Here is a 15,159-nt window from a genome sequence, read left to right on the forward strand (position 1 = left end):
CTCTTATTATTTTGAGGTACGTTCCATCAATACCGAATTTGTTGAGCGTTTTTAGCATGAAGGGCTGTTGAATTTTGTCAAAAGCCTTTTCTGCATCTATTGAGATAATCATGTGGTTCTTGTCTTTGGTTCTGTTGATATGCTGGATTACGTTGATTGATTTGCGAATGTTGAACCAGCCTTGCATCCCAGGGATGAAGCCCACTTGATCATGGTGGATAAGCTTTTTGATGTGCTGCTGAATCCGGTTTGCCAGTATTTTATTGAGGATTTTTGCATCGATGTTCATCAGGGAGATTGGTCTAAAATTCTCTTTTTTTGTTGTGTCTCTGCCAGGCTTTGGTATCAGGATGATGTTGGCCTCATAAAATGAGTTAGGGAGGATTCCCTCTTTTTCTATTGATTGGAATAGTTTTAGAAGGAATGGTATCAGCTCCTCCTTGTACCTCTGGTAGAATTCAGCTGTGAATCCATCTGGTCCTGGGCTTTTTTTGGTGGGTAGGCTATTAATTGTTGCCTCAATTTCAGAGGCTGCTATTGGTCTATTCAGGGATTCAACTTCTTCCTGGTTTAGTCTTGGAAGAGTGTATGTGTCCAGGAAATTATCCATTTCTTCTAGATTGTCTAGTTGATTTGCGTAGAGGTGTTTATAGTATTCTCTGATGGTAGTTTGTATTTCTGTGGGGTCGGTGGTGATATCCCCTTTATCATTTTTTATTGCGTCTATTTGATTCCTCTCTCTTTTCTTCTTTATTAGCCTTGCTAGTGGTCTGTCAATTTTGTTGATCTTTTCAAAAAACCAACTCCTGGATTCATTGATTTTTTGGAGGGTTTTTTGTGTCTCTATCTCCTTCAGTTCTGCTCTGATCTTAGTTATTTCTTGCCTTCTGCTAGCTTTTGAATGTGTTTGCTCTTGCCTCTCTAGTTCTTTTAATTGTGATGTTAGAGTGTCAATTTTAGATCTTTCCTGCTTTCTCTTGTGGGCACTTAGTGCTATAAATTTCCCTCTACACACTGCTTTAAATGTGTCCCAGAGATTCTGGTATGTTGTATCTTTGTTCTCATTGGATTCAAAGAACATCTTTATTTCTGCTTTCATTTCGTTATGTACCCAGTAGTCATTCAGGAGCAGGTTGTTCAGTTTCCATGTAGTTGAGCGGTTTTGATTGAGTTTCTTAGTCCTGAGTTCTAGTTTGATTGCCCTGTGGTCAGAGAGACAGTTTGTTATAATTTCTGTTCTTTTACATTTGCTGAGGAGTGCTTTACTTCCAATTATGTGGTCAATTTTGGAATAAGTGTGATGTGGTGCTGAGAAGAATGTATATTCTGTTGACTTGGGGTGGAGAGTTCTATAGATGTCTATGTGGTCCGCTTGGTGCAGAGATGAGTTCAATTCCTGGATATCCTTGTTAACTTTCTGTCTCGTTGATCTGTCTAATGTTGACAGTGGAGTGTTGAAGTCTCCCATTATTATTGTATGGGAGTCTAAGTCTCTTTGTAAGTCTCTAAGGACTTGCTTTATGAATCTGGGTGCTCCTGTATTAGGTGCATATATATTTAGGATAGTTAGCTCTTCCTGTTGGATTGATCCCTTTACCATTATGTAATGGCCTTCTTTGTCTCTTTTGATCTTTGATGGTTTAAAGTCTGTTTTATCAGAGACTAGGATTGCAACCCCTGCTTTTTTTTTGTTCTCCATTTGCTTGGCAGATCTTCCTCCATCCTTTTATTTTGAGCCTATGTATGTCTCTGCATGTGAGATGGGTCTCCTGAAGACAGCAGACTGATGGGTCTTGACTCTTTATCCAGTTTGCCAGTCTGTGTCTTTTAATTGGAGCATTTAGTCCATTTACATTTAAGGTTAATATTGTTATGTGTGATCTTGATCCTGCCATTATGATATTAACTGGTTATTTTGCTCATTAGTTGATGCAGTTTCTTCCTAGGCTCGATGGTCTTTACATTTTGGCATGTTTTTGCAATGGCTGTTACCTGTTGTTCCTTTCCATGTTTAGGGCTTCCTTCAGGGTCTCTTGTAAGGCAGGCCTGGTGGTGACAAAATCTCTAAGCATTTGCTTATCTGTAAAGAATTTTATTTCTCCTTCACTGATGAAACTTAGTTTGGCTGGATATGAAATTCTGGGTTTAAAATTCTTTTCTTTAAGAACGTTGAATATTGGCCCCCACTCTCTTCTGGCTTGTAGAGTTTCTGCCGAGAGATCTGCTGTCAGTCTGATGGGCTTCCCTTTGTGGGTAACCCGACCTTTCTCTCTGGCTGCCCTTAAGATTTTTTCCTTCATTTCAACTTTGGTGAATCTGGCAATTATGTGTCTTGGAGTTGCTCTTCTGGAGGAGTATCTTTGTGGCGTTCTCTGTATTTCCTGAATTTGAATGTTGGCCTGCCCTGCTAGGTTGGGGAAGTTCTCCTGGATGATATCCTGAAGAGTGTTTTCCAATTTGGTTCCATTTTCCCCCTCACTTTCAGGCACCCCAATCAGACGTAGATTTGGTCTTTTGACATAATCCCATACTTCTTGCAGGCTTTGTTCATTTCTTTTTCTTCTTTTTTCTTTTGGTTTCTCTTCTCGCTTCATTTCATTCATTTGATCCTCAATCGCTGATACTCTTTATTCCAGTTGATCGAGTCGGTTACTGAAGCTTGTGCATTTGTCACGTATTTCTCGTGTCATGGTTTTCATCTCTGTCATTTCGTTTATGACCTTCTCTGCATTAATTAGTCTAGCTGTCAATTCTTCCACTCTTTTTTCAAGATTTTTAGTTTCTTTGCGCTGGGTACGTAATTCCTCCTTTAGCTCTGAGAGGTTTGATGGACTGAAGCCTTCTTCTCTCATCTCATCAAAATCATTCTCTGACCAGCTTTGATCCGTTGCTGGCGATGGGCTGTGCTCCTTTGCAGGAGGAGATGCGCTCTTATTTTTTGAATTTCCAGCTTTTCTGCCCTGCTTTTTCCCCATCTTTGTGGTTTTATCTGTCACTGGTCTTTGATGATGGTGACGTACTGATGGGGTTTTGATATAGGTGTCCTTCCTGTTTGATAGTTTTCCTTCTGACTGTCAGGACCCTCAGCTATAGGTCTGTTGGAGATTGCTTGAGGTCCACTCCAGACCCTGTTTGCCTGGGTATCAGCAGCAGAGGTTGCAGAAGATAGAATATTGCTGAACAGCGAGTGCACCTGTCTGATTCTTGCTTTGGAAGCTTCCTCTCAGGGGTGTACTCCACCCTTTGAGGTGTGGGGTGTCAGACTGCCCCTAGTGGGGGATGTCTCCCAGTTAGGCTACTCCGGGGTCAGGAACCCACTTGAGCAGGCAGACTGCCCCTTCTCAGATCTCAACCTCCGTGTTGGGAGATCCACTGCTCTCTTCAAAGCTGTCAGACAGAGTCGTTCGCGTTTCACAGGCTTCTGCTCCTTTAGCTGAGCCCTGTCCCCAGAGGCGCAGTCTACAGAGACAGGCAGGTTTCCTTGAGCTGCTGTGAGCTCCACCCAGTTCGAGCTTCCCAGCGGCTTTATTTACCTACTTAAGCCTCAGCGATGGCGGGCGCCCCTCCCCCAGCCTCGCTGCTGCCTTGCGGTTAGATTGCCGCAGACTGCTGTGTTAGCAAGGAGAGAGGCTCCGTGGGCGTGGGACCCTCCCGGCCAGGTGTGGGATATAATCTCCGGTGTGCCGGTGTTACAGCGCAGTATTGGGGTGGGAGTTACCCGATTTTCCAGGTGTTGTGTGTCTCAGTTCCCCTGGCTAGGAAAAGGGACTCCCTTCCCCCTCGCGCTTCCCAGGTGAGGCGATGCCTCGCCCTGCTTCAGCTCTCGCTGGTCGGGCTGCAGCAGCTGACCAGCACCGATTGTCCGGCACTCCCGAGTGAGATGACCCCAGTACCTCAGTTGAAAATGCCGAAATCGCCAGTCTTCTGTGTCGCTCGCGCTGGGAGATGGAGACTGAAGCTGTTCCTATTCGGCCATCTTGCTCCGCCCCCCCTTCTTTCTTTCTTTTTCTTTCCTGTCACTGACATTTTTTAAAAAGAGAAACTGGGTTATTTTTCCAGGAGAACAGGAGAATATCTCACTTTCTGAATTTGGTTAGTTGCTTCATATTTAGTATTTGCTGAGAGTTAGAGCTAGAGATTTGGTTAAACTCAGGTTTCATTTCTTTAGACAAGAATCTTCTTAAAGTGATGCTCTCATCTGTGAGCCATCATATCTGGTTGTTCCACTTTTAATGATGCTGAGATTAATCACTATGTTCAGGTGTAGGTTTTTTGTTTCTTTGGTTTTCTTTCTGCTATTGTATATAGAACATTTTCCTTACTGTCTTTCTAATACGTTATTGTTGGTATCTGAGAAGATTTTTAAAGCATATGTTTTAGTAACTGGACATCTGACCAAACTCTCCTTACTGTGTCAACTTAAAAATCATGAGATCTGTAAATCTGGAAAAGAGAACTTAATTTCTGAGAAGGGTTACAACCTGTAGGCTGGGAAGCGCAGCCTCTGGATTAGATCAAAAGTAGGCATTTCAAAGAGAATGGGTGAGAGAGGAGTTTTATACTAACTGGGTTAGCTGCATACATATTTAACAGGTTATAGGAGGAGCTATGAATATTCGTGAAATGGGTCACATGTATGCATGATGAGCAAACATAACATGTTACATGTGTCCCATGTTCGCTTTGGAATGGAGACTTAACATTAAAAATGCAGTAAAATCAGACTCTGTACATCAAAGGTGAGACTTAGGACTCAAAGGTGCTTGGTGCACATTCTCTGTAAACTGACCAGTCCATGGTCAGTTGTCACTTATCAGGAAGGATTGCTTTGTAAGTTGGTCAGCAGTCATGTCGAAACCATGAAAAGGGAGGGGAATCTGGCCACAACATCAGGCAGTTGGTCAGTGGAAGAATTTTCCATTCTTTCTTTTCCAGGGCTGGTTTTTGTTTAACTCGTAGGAAAAAAAAGTCTAATGACAGGTAGTGAGGAAGAGGAAGACGTGACCAACCTCCTATCTTATCAAGGCCAGGAAACTTCATTTTTAAAGTTTTTCTGGGACCTCCTTAGCCCATAGACGTCTATTCAGTAGGTTGGGGCACTTAGGATTTTACTTTATCTCACAACTGTTTCTAATAATTTTTTGGTTGATCCTCTTCAGGGACTAGTATAGAATAGTCACACTTGAGCTTTGGGGTTGAAGTGTCTCAAATCAAACCCCAGGATGGTTATTTAGTCTTTCTGTGCCTCAGTTTTTGTTTTTATTTTTTTTCAATCTGTGAAATGGAGATCATGTATCTACCTCATAGGTTTATAATGAAGATTGAATCACTTCCCATAATAATCAGAAACTACATATTTGGGCTGGGAGCAGTGGCTCACACCTGTAATCCCAGCACTATGAGAGACTGAGGTGGGAGGATCCCTTGAGCCCAGGTGTTTGAGGTTATAGTGAGCTACGACCATGCCAATGCACTCACAGTGAGATTCTGCTTCAAAAAAAGAAAGCAGATGTTTATTTTTTAATTTTTCCATATCTTTTGCAGATTGTGATATTGTGCTTTATCTTTTTTCATATTTTAGGCCTTTATTTAATTTTAGGATGTAATTATATAGGCCATAACAGTTTAAAAATAGCAGTGATAATATGCATCCTACAATAACACAAATAGCTAATATTTATTTTAGTATAATTTTCTTCTTGTATAATTATGTTGTTTTAGTGATATGTTTTGAATATCACCAGAATAAATTTTTGGTATCTATTGAAATAATACTATAATTTCTTTCCATTGATCTTTTAAGATACAGTTTATCCAATACTTATGATGCCAGATTCCGGGATGCATTAGAAGAGTGTGATATAGGGAATGTTGGAACAGAAGGAACACTTTACAATGTTAAATAGTTTTATTGAGAAGGTGAGATTTGGGTAAAGACTTTCAAGATGAGTGAGGATCCATATGGCTTTCTGGGGGAAATCCAGTTCAGTAAAGGGGTTGGCATTTGCTAAAGGAGAGCATGTTTGGTGTGTTTCAAAATCCAGTAGGGACCGGGTGTGGGGTGGTGTGCTTCTGTAGTCCTAGCTGCTCAGGAGGCTAAGATGGAAGGATTGCTTGAGCCCAGGAGTTCAAATGTAGCCTGGACAACATAGCAAGATCCCATCTCTAAAATAAAATAAAAATTTTAAAAATTGTTTAAAATCCTGTAGAGAGTTCAGAGTGGTTGGAGTAGAGTAATGGAGAATAGTAGACAATGGAGTTAGGCAATAAAAGGTAAAGGGAAGTGTCTTCAACCTGTAGGGCCTCATAGACTATTGTAAAGATTTTTGCTTTTTAGTGAGTGCTGTTGGAAGCATTGTAGGGTTTTGAACAAAGGAATGACATACTCCAGCTTGCATTTAAAAGGGACAGCTCTATGTGCATAGAGTCAAGGATGGCAGAGAGGTTAGGAAATCATTGCAAAAGTCTAGGCAAGCAGTTATGGTAACTTGGATGGGTGGTAGCAGTGGAGTTAATGAAAAGTGGTTGAAATCTGGAAATAGTTTGAGGACAGGCTTTTCAAATGGACTGGATGTGGTATGTGAATAACACTATTCTAACTGGTCTTGTTGCCTCTCCAATCCAGTTATACACAGTAGCAAAAGTGATCTTACTTTATGTTTGATAATTTCACCTTCTTGATTAAAATCCTTCAGTGGCATACTGAATAAAATTTATCCTTCTTAATATAACCAACAAGGCCTGCATAATCTAGAACCTGCATATTTTGCTAACGATTTTCATCTCCCTGAGCTCCAGCCATACTGGTGTTAAATTGTTTTAATATGCCAACGTTTTTCCTGCCTCAGATGGTTTGCATTGCTCCTCCCTCTGGAAACTTCCCCTAACCCTAAGGTCACTCTTTACCCAGTCAGCTCGTTTGCATATTTCATGTCTCAGTTTAAATGTCCTTTTGTCTATTTAAAATAGATTTTAGTTGAGTGCCTTTAATCCCAGCTACTTGGGAGGCTGAGGCAGGAGGATCACTTGAGGCCAGGAGATAGAGACCAGCCTTGGCAACATAGCGAGACCTGATCTCTGAAAAATTGAAAAATTAGCTGAGTGTGATGGCTTGCACATGTAGTCCTAGCTTCACAGGAGGCTGAGGCAGGGAGGATCACTTGAGCCCAGGAGTTCAAGGTTACAGTAAGCTATGATTGTACCACTGCACTCTAGTCTGAGTGACAGAGTGAGATTCCACCAAAATAATTGGTTACTTCTTTGCCCCACTCCCACTCATTGTCTTTCTCAAACATTTTTTTCTTCATAGCATTTCTTACAATTACACATTTTATTTCTGTGTAATGTTTTTGTTTGCTTTGCTTTGCATTTTATTTTGTGTGGGATCTCCATGAAAATAAGGACCAGTCTGACTTGTTCAAGTTTGTGGTTAAGTAACAGGATGGTACCTGACCCTTAGAACTATCTTTATAAATATCATTAGATTGGATTGACTGACTCAATTAATGAACAAATGAACAAACAAAATATATGCTGAAGTAGCAGTCCTGGACATTGTACCTAATTTAGATTTTAATTTAACCTTGTTATTTTGATACTTGCTTTCCTTAATCAGTCGTTGCATGTTCCTTATTGTAAGGTGGTTGTGTTTCTTTATCATGAAAAGAATATCTTCTGCGGGAGCAGTGGCTCACACCTGTAACCCCCACACTTTGGGAGGCTGAGACAGGTGGATCACAAGGTCAGGAGATTGAGACCATCCCGGTTAACATGGTGAAACCCTGTCTCTACTAAAAATGCAAAAAATTAGCCAGGTGTGGTGACGCATGCCTGTAGTCCCAGCTACTCGGGAGGCTGAGGCAGGAGAATCGCTTGAACCCGGGAGGCAGAGGTTGCAGTGAGCCGAGATCGCACGACTGCACTCCAGCCTAGGCGACAGAGCAAGACTCTGTCTCAAAAAAAAAAGAATATTTCTTCATTTAGCTATTAGCTTCTAGGCAAAATCTTAAATTTCAGAAAATAATTATACTCAGATAGTCATACTACCTGTCAGGGAGACGTGTCAAAGGAAATATGAAGCAATAGCTTTAAAGTTGTCCCACACCCTCACCCTGTTTTTCTTTTGAAGGTATCATACTAAAGGAAGAAAGGGAAAAAGAGAAATCTATGGTGTGAGTTCAAGTTTACTACTCTAAGTGTTTAAGAAAGGGCTCTGTTACCATGACAACAAATGCATGAATTTCAAGTGGAAAATTTTCAGTGTATGGGACTGATAAAATTGTAACATTCTGATTTTCTCTGGTATAGAATCGTTGTTTGTCAAGTTAAAAAAATCTGTTAATATATGTTAACATTAAATTTTTAAATGTTTTATGATATTGTTTTCAAATTGTTTATTGTAACTTAAAATTATAGCCCAAAGAGTGTACTTTCATAGATCTGTCAAGCAGAAAGTTAAGTATTTGATTTGGCATTAAAAATTACTTTTCTAATCTGTACTAGATTTTTGCTAAATGGTAAATAAAATGGTAAATAGTTTCATGTAATGGGAGTTCTTGACAATAGAAAACGACCTGCTGCTTTATAGATTCCTTTGCCTTAAATGCTTGCTAACTCCAGTAGAGGAAAGCTGTTAAGCTTTAAGTGCTCTGTCATATTTGCAGGCTTTTATAGTGGAAGAGAACAGCAGTCAGCAATGATGATGGAATACTATGGCAGGTAGACTTAAAACACCATAAAGCACAGACGATTGTGTGTAATGCCTTGAATTGAATCCTTTTTGAATGAAATGATCAGCCATATGTGCCACCCTTATGGACCCTGGAAGAAGAGTAGAAGAAATGTACCCTAATGCTAACTGTGCATGAAATTGCAGTGTTAGGAGATATTGACCAGATGTTTCAATCTCAACAAATGGCTTGTTATGTGACTGAGTGAAAATATCTTTGCTGCTTTGATCACACACACCTTGAAGGAAGGGGTAATTTAATAGAGGCTGTCATAGTTCATCATTGTCAATAAACTTTGACTTGACCTTTGCCTTATGTTTTTGATGTTGCTGCTGATAAGTGTTGATGGGCAGATGTTTACTGCCTTGAGGGATTTTGCTTTTTATAAAGTGTGTACTAGAAATAGTAAAGGAGAAGGATTTTCTCAATTCTTTTCTTATTCTTTGGTTAGTAGTTGGCATGCTTCTCTGTGGATTTTGTAGAATTTCTGGGCAGATGCATTTGAGTGACATTCTTATGTCTAAAGATCACTTATGTCTAAAGATTCTTATGTCTAAAGATCACTGTTTCTCTAAAGGTTTCTTCCTTTCCTCACCTTTCTTTTTATTTTTCTTTTCTCTCTCTCTCTTTTTTTTTTTTTTTTTTTTTTTTGAGACACAGTCTCACTCTGTCACCCAGGCTGGAGTGCAAGTGATGCAATCTCAGCTCACTGCAACTTCTACCTCCCAGGCTCAAGCAATCCTCTCACCTCAGCCTCCTGAGTAGCTGGAACTACAGGTACACACCACCACGCCTGGCTAATGTTTTATTTTTTCTAGAGATGGGGTTTTACCATGTTGCCCAGGCTGGTCTTAAACTTCTGAGCTCAAGCCATCTGCCTGCCTCAGCCTCCCAAAATGCTGGGATTGTAGGTGTAAGCCACCGCACCTGGCCCTTTCTCAGCATTCTGTCCTGGTTTTAAGTTACCACAATAAACTTCCTTGGTGACTTTTCTTTCTTATTTTATGTACAGCCTATTCTTTTGTTTTGATGAAAGTCACATTGAATAAAAATTTGACACCTATTGTAACACCATACCAGGTGCTGTGTTATTTTTTTTATCCCTAGTTTTGGAGACCTTTGGAGATAAATCCATGCTATTTTGTAACCCATTTTTGTTAATCTTAAGAAATTGAGTGAAAGTTTCAGTAATACAATTTTTTTAAAATTATAAGATAATAGGATTTTAAAATTTTGGTAAATAGCTATGGATTAAATGAGTTTCTTGTTTAATTTGATGCAGTTCTATAATCTTTTTGCTCTTTTTCTTGAAAAGAAACAGGCTCCCTCACTGGCTATATCTGGGTTCTGCCTACACTCTCCTTGGTGTAGTGGCCTAGACCCTGTTAGTCATCTAATGAAATCTGTGAATCCTTTCTTGAAAAACACATCAAAGTTTCCTTAAAATTTCAGGATGTTCATTGGATCCCGCCCCACCACGCCGCATATACCCTGCAATGATAGGGGCTCTTGGACTTCAAGCCGACTAACAAAGCTTAGAAAATAAGATTCATACTCCTTCTTAGTATTCTAGGTATCTAACAATTTGATATAGAAGTAACAATAACAGTGTTAGTCATACTGCTACAATACTTACAACAGTAATAATAATAATAAAAAATAAAATTTACTCTCTGCCAACCTTATGCCAGATTCTATGCTGAACCTTTAACCTTTATTACTGGTTATATTGTTAATGATGCCTCCAGATACAGTATATTCAGCATACTTTTCTTCTGTACTTTAGGAAATACTGTATCTTTAGAATACAGATTTGAGTAAGAGATTATATGCATTTTGGTTCTAAGACGTTTTGGAATACTGAACTTTTAGTTCTCTAATTCCAATAGTCAGTCTCTCTCTCTCTCTTTCTTTCCCTCTTTCTTGGCCTCTCTGCCATTATTCTTCCTCTGAAAATTAGCTATCCCACCTAAGGCTCATATATCCCCTAATTCCTGTTTGTAGTTGTGAGGGAGGAAAAATATTTTCCTTCTAAGTTCTCTGCTGTAAGACCCTTGTAACAAAAGACAAATTAACAAAAATTAAATACACTAATTTATATTCTAAGTTTTATGTAACATGGAGGGAAATGAAGACTTGAAGAAACAGTTAAACCTGGGCATTTTTACATTAGGTTTTATGAACAGTGGAAGGGAAAGGCAATAGGAGAAAAAGGGATATGAACTAAGAGTAGTAAACTGAGGGGACCTTAGCAAGACCTGTTTTCATGTCCTTCCATCTTCTGAGATAAGGATGTTCTTTTTTTCTGCATATAGTAAACATCCTCTCACATGGATGGTCTTATGATATGCTTCAGAGGAAATCAGAAAGTCCTTCCTGCACCTGCTGTTCTCAAATTCCTTCAGCTTAAAATTTTCAGTATGTCAAGTGCCGTATTTTGGGGTAGTGTGTCCAGATCTCCGTCGTAGTTAAGTGTCAGCTTGGATAAAGTTTCTCATGTTTATCTTAGGAAATCTCCTTTGACCACTCTGCAAAGACTGAGTTAGTCGCTACTTGCATGTGCTGCAGTAATTCCTATTATATATATAATCTCTTATAATAAATAGTAACATATCTTGTATGTAAGCTTTATGTACTCTTAAATTGTAAGTTTTAAGAAGATAGAATCCTGGCTTTCCTGTTCACTTATTTGACAATTATTTAATTGCATAGAATGTAGCAGGCATTCTTCTAGATTTGGAAACACACCCTACAACTCTTTTAAAGACGCCAAGAAAACAGTCTTGAACAGCAAATTACCATTAAGTGGAATTAATTCTATGATACTAATGATACAGTCTGTTGAGGCAACATAAAACACAGGCATATAGACTGGGCACGGTTGTTCACACCTGTAATCCCAGCACTTTGGGAGGCCAAGGCGAATGGATCACTTGAGGTCAGGAGTTCGAGACCAGCCTGGCCAACATGGTGGAACCCCATCTCTATTAAAAATGCAAATATTAGCTGGACATGGTGGCGTGTGCCTGTAATCCCAGCTACTCGGGAGGCTGGGGTAGGAGAATTGCTTGAACCTGGAAGGCAGAGGTTTGCGGTGAGTCAAGATCGCACCATTGCTCTCCAGCCTGGGTGACAGAGCAAGACTCTGTCTCAAAAAAATAAAAAATAAATAACAATGGGCATACAGAACAGAGTTTAGGACAACCTTGTCTAAGTAAGTGAAACCTGAAACCTAAGTAGGAAGCTAGAAAGAACAAACAGAAACAGAATGAAGTATTCAGTGTACTGGAACATTGCATTCAAGAGTGTTAATGCTTAGGATGAACTTGGAGAGGAAGTTAATGGTTCAATCATAAAGTTGTTTATGTTGAACTTTGCTTAAGATACTTAGGTAACGATTGAAGGACATCTTAGGAAGAGCACTCAAAATGCAGTGGATTGGAGAAAAACAGAACTAAAAGCAGGGAGATGATTTAAGAAGCTTTTGCAAATGGTTGCATGGTTGGGAGGATGGAGTGACAGAATGGGAAATGATATCCATTGGGTAGAGATTTCTTTTTAAGGTAACGAAAATGTTCTGGAGTTAGTGCTGATGGTTGCACAGATATATAAATAAACAGGAAACAACTGAATTGTACATTTTAAAGTGGCAAATTGTATGGTTATATGAATATATCTCAATACATTTTTAAAAAATAGACTTTTATAGTAGTCTAATTGAGAGTAGATGGTGGCCTGTACTAAAGTGGTGTTAATAGAGACAGGAGTAAAAATGTGTCAATTTAATAGGCAAAATAGGGTTGAGTAGGTATTTGGATATTCAGATCAGTCATATGAAGACAAGTATAAGCTAAAAATGAGGGGGTCTCAGCATATAGATGATAATTGAAACCATGAGAGTAGATTAGATCATATCCAGAGAAAGTATATAGGGTGAGAATTGTAGGTAACCTGGGAATCCAGGCCTGAGAAACGCTAAGGGATGGGAAGAAGGAAAGAAGCCTACAAAAGAGATAGAGAAGACTTCTTTATCCATTATTAATTACAATAATGTCCAACAAATAATAGGTGAGCAACAAATATTGGTGGAATGAATTGAATGAATATACACTAAAAATTCTTCATTTTATCATAGTCTCAGGGCACTGTTGTCATCGTCATCTGTATTCTGCAATAGGCAGTGCCTTGAACACTTTGCTTACATTATCCTATTCAGTCCTCACAATAATTCCACAAGAAACATAATCTCTGAAAGAGTATCTTGTTTACCAACACATGGCTGGATGAACTTATATACCTGAGTCTAACATTTATTTTTTTCTGCTAGGCCTAATATTCCCCAAATCTGTTCTGAGAATGTTAACAGATATTTACTAACAAAAATGACAGTAGAACTATTTAGGGGAAAGAATAGGATTATTAGAAATTGATTTTTATTCATAGGATACATGCCAGCAGGGGCAATGGAGCAGTTTTTTAAGGAAAGAAGCATAACATACTAGTTATTCAGTGAGAATGAATTATTAATATTTATGAAAATCTTGTGTTTTACCCTGTCTCACTTGGTGGTATTGTAATCATCTGAGAATCTATCCTGTAAGTTGTCTGATATTTGCTATTTTCCTAATCAATCTATTTCAGTTTCGATTTCCTCATCATCCTTTGCAGTCTGCTTGTTGCTATTTCTCAGTTTTGACGTTTAATTTCTTTTAGTTGTGCTTTACAGTTTTTCTGAGATGCCTCATTGAGTTTTCTGTATAAAATTTCATGTCTTTGTCTTATCTTGCAACTCTTTTAGTATCTAGGTGTCATTCTTCATCATTCTATTATGAATTGAATTAAAGCATATGGCATTATCTCAGAAGTGACTGCCTCTTGGGCATCATTGTCAGTTATATTGTCCTAAATATTGTATTTAGGTAATAAAAAGGAAATCTGCCTTGAAGGTAAAGTTAATAGAAATCTTTCCATATGTTGTTAAAGACTCTTGTTATGAAGTTTAATATGTCATTTATTTAGGCCTTATTTAAATTCAATTGTAAATTTTTTCCTTCTGGTTCCTTACCTTAATGAACCATCATCTCTTCTCATCATACTCTTTGCTCGAAACCTTCATGTGTTGCTTTCTACCCTCAGAATGTTGCCTAAATTTCTTGAAGTGGTATTTAATGATCTGGCCTACATCTACCTTTCCCAATTGTCTCTTCTCTCCCATATAGTTGCTCTGTCACTATACTCCTAATAGTCTTTTATTTCTGTTTTTCATTGTTTTTGTTAATATTATAGTCTTGTTTCCCAATCTGTGCACTAAGTCCCCTTAGGGTGCTGTAGCAAACACACAGAGAGTCTTCGGGGTATTTCAAAATTTCAGGGTAAACACAGTGACATCTATCAGACAGAGCATGAACCACTAGCTCTAGATATTTCAGTTTTTGTTTTGTTTTGTTTTGTTTGAGATAGAGTCTCGCTGTGTCACCCAGGCTGGAGTGCAGTGGCGTGATCTTGGCTCACTGCAACCTCCGCCTGCCAAGTTCAAGCAATTCTCCTGCCTCAGCCTCCTGAGTAGCTGGGATTACAGGCGCATGCCACCATGCCCCAGTAATTATCATATTTTTAGTAGAGATGGGGTTTCACCATGTTGGTCAGGCTGGTCTTGAACTCCTGACCTCGCGATCCACCCACCTTGGCCTTCCAAAGTGCTGGGATTACAGGTGTGAGCCACTGCACCCAGCTTGGTATTTCAGTTTTAACATTAGATTACTACATTTCTTTTGGTGGCATTATACTCTGCAAAACTGGATCTTTGACGATTTCTGTGATAAAAAGCAAATACTGCCCCCAAATCAGTGTGAAACAAATGAGGGTGATGGTTACCAGTCTGATTCCGAGGTTTGAGAATTTTGCAGTGTCTAACAGGTACAAAATTGTTAGGAAACACACTTTTGGCTGAAACTAATTATTTAATAAATGGATTTTCTGTCATCCTAGGGGCACCATGATAAGATTTCTAACATAGGAAAGGAGGCATGTACTGTATGCTTACAACTCTTTTTTCTTTCTAGTTTGTAACCATTTTGGAAGATCATACCTGTCCTTCAAAGACCAGTTGATACTGCTACCTGTCTTTGGAGGCCTTTCCGCATCCCCTCCCCTCCACTGCAATTAATCTCTCTCGTGGTATTTTCTAGTAATATGCTTTTTTACTATTGCTGTTTAAGTTAAACTAATTGAAGTATTTATTTGAAGTTACCAATAGTGGCTGTGGTTTTCCTATTCCACCAGTTAGGTATAGTTACTTACAGTATAATGAGAGCCCTTTCCTTCTTTGTATAAAAGCGATGCAAATATTATAATAGAAACCCCATAGTATACTAAACTGCATGGGTTATTAGTCAATTTCTTTTTATTTCTTTTTTATTTATTTCGTTTT

The 15,159-nt window shown here is 38.9% G+C and overlaps 1 protein-coding gene across 3 annotated transcripts in view; it reads left to right on the forward strand.

Annotated features, from left to right (window-relative positions):
• Nucleotides 1–15,159, forward strand: part of ADK (adenosine kinase) — a 591,886-nt gene that overhangs the window by 231,544 nt on the left and 345,183 nt on the right. The gene's annotated exons all lie outside the window — the stretch shown is intronic.

The sequence above is a fragment of the Piliocolobus tephrosceles genome, chromosome 9 (genome assembly GCF_002776525.5).
Source record: "Piliocolobus tephrosceles isolate RC106 chromosome 9, ASM277652v3, whole genome shotgun sequence".
Taxonomy (NCBI): Eukaryota; Metazoa; Chordata; class Mammalia; order Primates; family Cercopithecidae; genus Piliocolobus; species Piliocolobus tephrosceles.